Raw genomic sequence first — 7,316 nt, forward strand, 5'->3', positions numbered from 1 at the left:
AGCTGCGAGGTATAAGAAGTAGTCCTGGTTGTAGTTGGGAGGATGCAACAACGGTGCATGGGTCAACGCGTGTTTAAGTGCATCAAAAGATTGTTGGGCAATCTCGTCCCAAAATAATTGAGCGTTCTGTTTCAACAACCATGTAAAACCTTTAGTGACCTCGGCATAGTTTGGGATGAATCGGCGTAAAAAGTTGGCTTTCCCTTGCAAACTTTGGAGTTGGCGCAAACTTGAAGGAGGAGGCAATTTGATGATAGCTTCGACCTTCGAGGGATCGACGCGAATGTCATCTTTTGAAACAACAAATCCCAGCAATTGACCTGTTTCTATATAGAAAACACACTTGTGGGGATTCAACCGAATTCGATAATGCCTACACCTCATAAAGATTGCTCGTAAGTGGACAAGGTGATCAACTCGATGTAAAGAATGAGCAGGCAAATCATCGAGATATGGTTGCACAATGTGCTTGATGTCATGAAATGCGTAAGACATCGCCCGTTGAAAATTAGCCCCGGCATTCTTAAGCCCAAAAGGTAATTTGCAATAAGCAAATGTCCCCCATGGACAAATGAATGTCGTTTTTGGTTGGTCAGCAGGTAGAATATTGATTTGATTATAGCCCGAAAAACCATCGATAAAGGAAAACATTTCACTTCCGGCACAATCATCAATAATTTGATCGATATAAGGCGTAGGATAGTTGTCTTTTGGACAAGCTCGATTTATATCCCTATAGTCGATACAGATTCTTATTGTTCCTTGTTTCTTGTTGACCGGAACAATATTCGATACCCAATCCGTTAACGGGATCGGATAAATGAAACCTGCTTTCAACAGCTTTTCGACTTCTGCTTTAATCGCAGCCGCTTTTCGAGGGTGAATCTGACACAACCGTTGCCGGACAGGTTTAGCATCCGGGTAGGTCTTTATTTCATGAACAACAATGGCAGGATCGATTCCCGGCATTTCCTCGTAAGACCAGGAAAACACATCGCGGAATTCTTGGAATAGGGCCTTGTAAGTTTGGATTTCATCTTCTGTACATGCGGCACCTATATGAATGTTCTCCTCAATTTCGGGCTTCACTGAAATATCAATGGGAATAGTGCGAGAAATATTCCCTAAATTCAACTCTGAATCAGAATGTTTCGTTGGATCCTGAGCGTCTTTGACATATTCAGTGGTAAAAATAGATGAAAAATCATTTTCAAATGCATCATCCTTAGGTAAAAACGAAGATCTGTGATAGAGATCTTCCCATGGTAGATCGTCTACACTTAGGATTTCGCGAAGTTGTTCGTCAAATGACACGACTTCGGGAAACGCTATCTATTCTAAGGTTGAGGTGAAAAGTGATTCTTCACTGACCACATCCATTTGGTCGATTTGGGTTGAACGCGAGTCGGTAAAAGACATGACAGCTTCATAAGCAATCTCATATGGACTCAAAGGCATAGCATCACCGAATGAGTCTATCTCAGAGTCAGATGGGAGAATCCAAGGATCATCATAAATAATGTTTTCTGATGTAATCATATGAATTGATGCAAATGAAGGATCTACGCTGATTGGAGGGAGAGGAAAAGTTCCCAGTAAACCGGAATCTTTAACTAAACCTACGCCAACGTCCCTATAAGGGATTGTCGTCTTACCGACATGCTGGATACTCTTTGAAGAGGCTGGGTCGGATGAAAAGTATGTCAGCTGATCAATAGTCACAATCTTACCGTTATATGGAAACTTAATTACTCTGAAGACCGATGAAACGACCGCAGTCATAGCATATGACCAACTTCGACCCAAAAGAAGGTTGTAGTCCAGAGGGGCATCAACCACCTCCACATCCAGACTAACGGTTTTACCTTCTACCCCTATAGGCAATTCCTATAGAATACCAAACGGACGGAACCCACGGCCATCAAAGGCCTTAAGGATGGTGGGGGATTGGTTTAACGAAGGAGAACCAAGAGATCTCCAACATTGAATCGACATAATACACGTAGAAGCTCCCTCATCAATCACAGTCCGATGAATAGGCCTGTTTTTGACTATCACTGGGACTTGGAAAGACATTTGATGGGGTAGACGCGGTGTACTAGTTTCTAGATCGAAGATTATCAGGTTCGGGTCCTGAACATCAACAGCTCCGATAGCCGACAAAAGTAATTTTTGTTGTGCTGGGCATGATTGCAGCACTTCTAACGCCGACATTGCTGAGGGTGAAACAGCTAAGTCCTCAACAATGTTGTAATTTTGGGCTGCTCTCGCATGTGGATTGAAAGCAGACCTTCGAAGTACACCCTTGGCAGGCGGTTTAATTACTAAGTCCGGGTTAGGTTTTTCGATCTCTAGTGGATCAGAACCAGGAGCTGAGGTTGATGGGTTAGAGTGAGAAGATTTTGCTTCCTTACCATCAACAGGATTCTTACTACCATAATCTTGCGATCGAGTTGCAATCCTCACATGAGACATCATCAAAATGGGTTCTTCACTTGCATTCGAAGAAGAACCTATCATCTTATTCTCCTGCTTCGGAAATGGATTTTTAACACAGCAGGAGTGGGAGAACCTTTGACTATTTTCACAACCTCGGCTCGATGAGGGCAATCTCTCGTAAAATGATCCTCTTCACAAATAAGACAAGGATATCGAGGTTTGCGCTTTTCGTCATTGGTTTCCGACTTTTCCGTTTTCTCCTTCGGAGCCTTGTCTGCTTTAGCCTTCTTCTTTCCTTTCTTCTTTCCACCGTTTTTTGATTTGGCCGTAGATGACTCTACAGCGTGAATATCGGCGGTAAGTTCAGGAGAAGACTCTCCTGTCGGGGAATTAGGCAAAGTGATAATAGGAGTAGTTGAAACCTTGGAAGACTTCTTCTTGCTCTTTGGATTCACGATACCAATCATACCATCAGCGGCATGAGATCCCGAAGGAGCAGCAGCGATTTGATTCGATTTTGGAAGATCCGGAATCTTCTCGTGTAATGTACCTGACTGAGTGTAAACTAAGTCAAGGTATTGCGCCTGAGCAATGACTTGCTCCTCAGTAACTACTCCGGCCTTAGCTACATCTTCAGTGATCTTCGGTAATAATGATTTAACAAACCATTCAGCTAAGATTTGGTCCGGGATAAAAACTTTCACTAGCCTTCTTCGACGTCTCCACTCATGAATGTGATCAGAAATATACGTGGACTTCGATTGTTTTAGTGAAGTTAATAACTCCGTGTCGTTATCGTATCTGACCGGCAACTGAAAGTGAGTTAAGAATGAGGTAGCTAACTGGCTGAAATTGTAAAAAGAGGCCCGTGGTAACTCAATGTACCACTTGGCCGCGAGACCAATGAGTGTACACTGGAAAAGATGTAAGCGGATCGAATCATCCGAGATAGAATTCGAAGCACACCAGAGGTGGTAAGTCATCACATGATTGGACGGATCCTCTCCAGACTTACCTTCGAACTTGGGTATATCACTGGGCAACTTATTTGGCATTGGCGGCCAGAACTGAAGATATTGAATTGGATCATTCGTTAGGCGCGTCAAATCTGGTAAATCCAAAGTTGCGATAAATGGTAACTGCCGGTTAGGATCTCTAAAACTCTGGGTCACAAGACCAATCCCAGGAGGAGGATATCCAGGATAACTAGGAACAGGAGTCGCATTTGGGATATTATATCCTCCTGGAAAACCAGGATTAACCGGACCGTACTGGGGTTGTTGAGGTTGTTGATAAGTGTACCCAGGATACGGTTGATAGTGGTAAACCAGTTGTTGGACAGCTTGCCCAGGTTGATACTGTCCCTGGTACGGTTGGTGAACAAATTGAGGTTGAGTAGTGACAACCGTACTTATACTAGGCTGACCTGTAGGCATCTGGACCGTGGTTTGAATCGTAGATCCAGACAACGGTAAAGATGTCTGAGGAGTGGTTACAGAGACAGTAGAAACCAGAGCTGTCGATACTCCAGAAGTAAGTATAACAGCCGTTTGAGATGGAGTACTAGGTGCAATTGATGGCTGAGTAACTACCGAAGTTACAGAAGTTTGAACATTTGACTGGACAGGCTGCGGTTATTGGGGTGGACCAGAAACTACGGGTTGTCCAGTTTGAGGTGCCAACTGTAAAGTTGGCTGCAACACCTGTTGACCTTGTGATGGATCCCACACTAACATTCCGGGGTATTGACCCGTAACAGGTTGAGGATACTGAGATCCATAACCGGATTGAGGATAGGATTGATAATTGTAAGGTGCAGTTCCCATACTTGGAACATATGACTGACCTTGAGGCGGTTGATAACCTTGACTCGAGTATTGACCTTGAGGTTGATAACCTTGAGGTAAATACGGATACTGGGGTTGACCTTGACCTTGAGGTTGGTACCCTTGAGGTTGATACCCTTGGGGTTGATACCCTTGGGGTTGATACCCTTGGGGTTGACATCCTTGAGGTTGCCATCCTTGAGGTTGATATTGATACTGAGGTTGACCCTGGGGTACATATTGAGGTTGGGGTTGACCTTGAGGCATGTATTGTACGATAGGTGCATACTCACCTTGAGGTTGCCCCCCAGACACGATTTGTGTACTTTGAGGTTGCCCCCCAGGCGTTAACTGAGGCTGCCCCCCAGGCGGTAATTGGCCACCTTGAGGTTGGGAAACGGGAACTGAACCTGATATCATGTAAATGTCTCCTACACGCAATGGTATATTACCACTGTTTCCAGTTAATAACCCATGATCAACGGGTTGAGGAGATGCCCCTGCAAAGGTACCAGAAAGTGATTGATACCCGGTGGGAACAGAAGGACCGCCGTGTAAGAAAGATTCAGGACTTTGAGTAAACACGAACGACTGACCAGACATATTTACAGGAGTATAAATACCTCCAGGTGGAAATGGAGTACGAGGTGTAGAAAAACCTACCCCTGAGTTGTCTAAATAATTGGTTAACGAAAGGTACCAAGTAGTACTTCTAGGAGGACTGTAAAAGATGGATTCACGCTCCCTGAGATCAATGGTAAGTTGACCTTCAAGGTTAGAGACGCCTATTTCTTCCTCTGGAGCAAGTTCTTCGATAGCAATCAAACCAGTAGGAAGATTTTCGGTGATAACTCTTTCTATTCTTGGTGAATCTGGAACACTAGAAGTCAGAGTAACAGGTTCAGATATTTCAGGTTCTTCGCTTGTATCACTAGCAGACGAAAAACTACCAACAAGCTCAGAAACTGTAACAACTTCGGGATTATAACCTGTCTCTAAACTTTGGTAATCTGGATGGACTACCAAGGAAGATTCTCCTTCTTCAGGTGAACCTACTCTACTGCCACTAGGAGGAGTTACAAGGACCTTCAACCCTTCGTACTGACCCGGAACGTCTTCAGGAGATCCACCCCGCGATCTACGGAGTTTCCTCAACAAATCTGTTCCGGTAACAATCTCAGGTGACTTGCCCCGAAGTATACAGGACTGTCTCGGTAATTCCGCCACAGCTAAAAACTTTTAACTACTACACACGAAAACAAAGTAAAAATTCAAATCAAACCACCTAAAGTCTCTAAAGAACCAAACAAATTTGAATCACACGCCTAAAGAATCTAGGGCATCAAACCAAGCACAAACAGTAGCCTTCCAGACCGAAAACGCTAGTTGGTGATGAAGCCCAACATCGCCGGATTCAGTACAGAAGTGGCGGGTGGAACAGTTACCCCGACAACCTACTTAATGAATAGACCGGCACAAGTTCCTCCACTTTAACCGTCTCGAGTGAAGTGAACCCCCCGGAAAATCCAAGTGAGTCTAGCCGACGTCTGCTCCAGGTACAGTGGGATCTTCCCTCCACCATCACCTCGGTAGAATCCTAAAGATAATGGTCACTAAGGTTACCAATCGCAACAAATGCACCTGGGGGAACAGTGTAAACTCCGACAGCACGCAAGGGCAGAGTATCAAGCTCAATCCCCTTGCCGATTCCTTGACAATAATCCAAGGTTTACCGACAAGTGACCCCTGGCTCCTCGACAATGGTTAATCTGAGGTTTACCATTTGTAATACGTGCGTGTATGGCGTCATTCCCAACGAGGGGGGATTGATCCCCTCACTGGTTCGGACACGAGCTCGTGCTTCTCCTTTAAGAGGAGCTTTCCCAAAGTACAAATGAGACAATTGGATTTATTCTATCACAAGATAAGCTACTTGTTTGGTTTTGTTGTCTTGGAGAGTTAATTACTCACCTACTCCAAGACACTAGCCTGATCTAAATTGGTGTTTCAGAGCCCTAGTAAATAAAAGTTACTACGTCAATTTTACTTTAAGCGTTAATTTTATGGTTTTTCTTAAAGACAAAAGGTAGCGGAAGTGAAACCAATGGTGTGTAGACTCGACTCAAACCACTACAAAGATGCATCTAAGATGACTTACGCTACTTTCCTTTTTCAATGAAATTCTTAACTAAGAGAGTTGAGAGATGCAAATTTTATAGAAAACAACTTTCTTAGTAAAGACAATCAAAGAAACAATTCTCTTTATCTTTTCAAGCATATAAACATGACCACTCTTTACGTGCACGAAAAACTCTTTTTCTTTCAAAACTTTTCAAAGCTACTTGAAACAAAACTTTTCAAAGGAGATGTTTTTGTATTTTCTCTTTTTAATAAAGCATATAAACCTATTTTAACAAAAATCAATCTCAAAAGCTATAAAATCTATGAAAACTTGACTCACAAGCAAATCAAAAGGGAAATTACTCTAAGCAAACCTAACAAGGCAAAAGCTCACAAAGATGATTCTAGGTTGTTTTACTTGACCAAAATCAAATCAAGGACCAGCTAATGCAGAATCAAAAGACTAGTCAAAACAAAACTCAAATCTTTTTGTTCTTTTTGTAAAATGGAATTCAAGACTCAATCAACAAGCACTTTGAAATTTGCCCAAAGAGACAACTCAATGGTAAGTTTCTCTCACAGGTAGACTTTATGATAGGTCTGACTTCTAAGAATGCTGACAAAACCAGAGAGATCTAAGGCTTGACAACTTCTACCGCCAAATTCACTACAAGACCTACTCAAAAATCAAACCCTAGGGCTTAAATTTCTATGAAATCCACTAAAACACTCAATGTTATCGAAACAAGTTCAGGTGAAGATCTTTGACAAGAGACTAATGAATCTGGGCAGTAAAAACTAAGAAAAAGCAAACACTAAGAGGAAAAATAAAAAAAATGGAAATTTTTCAAATTTTAGCAGGGGACGCAGGCGACCCGTTAAGACAGGTGCGGGCCTGCTCTGTGCACACAGCGACAGTGCGTCCAGGGA

Source organism: Pinus tabuliformis, chromosome 6 (assembly GCF_031772625.1).
Source record: "Pinus tabuliformis cultivar Carrire ecotype Pingquan chromosome 6, CPIR1, whole genome shotgun sequence".
Taxonomy (NCBI): Eukaryota; Viridiplantae; Streptophyta; class Pinopsida; order Pinales; family Pinaceae; genus Pinus; species Pinus tabuliformis.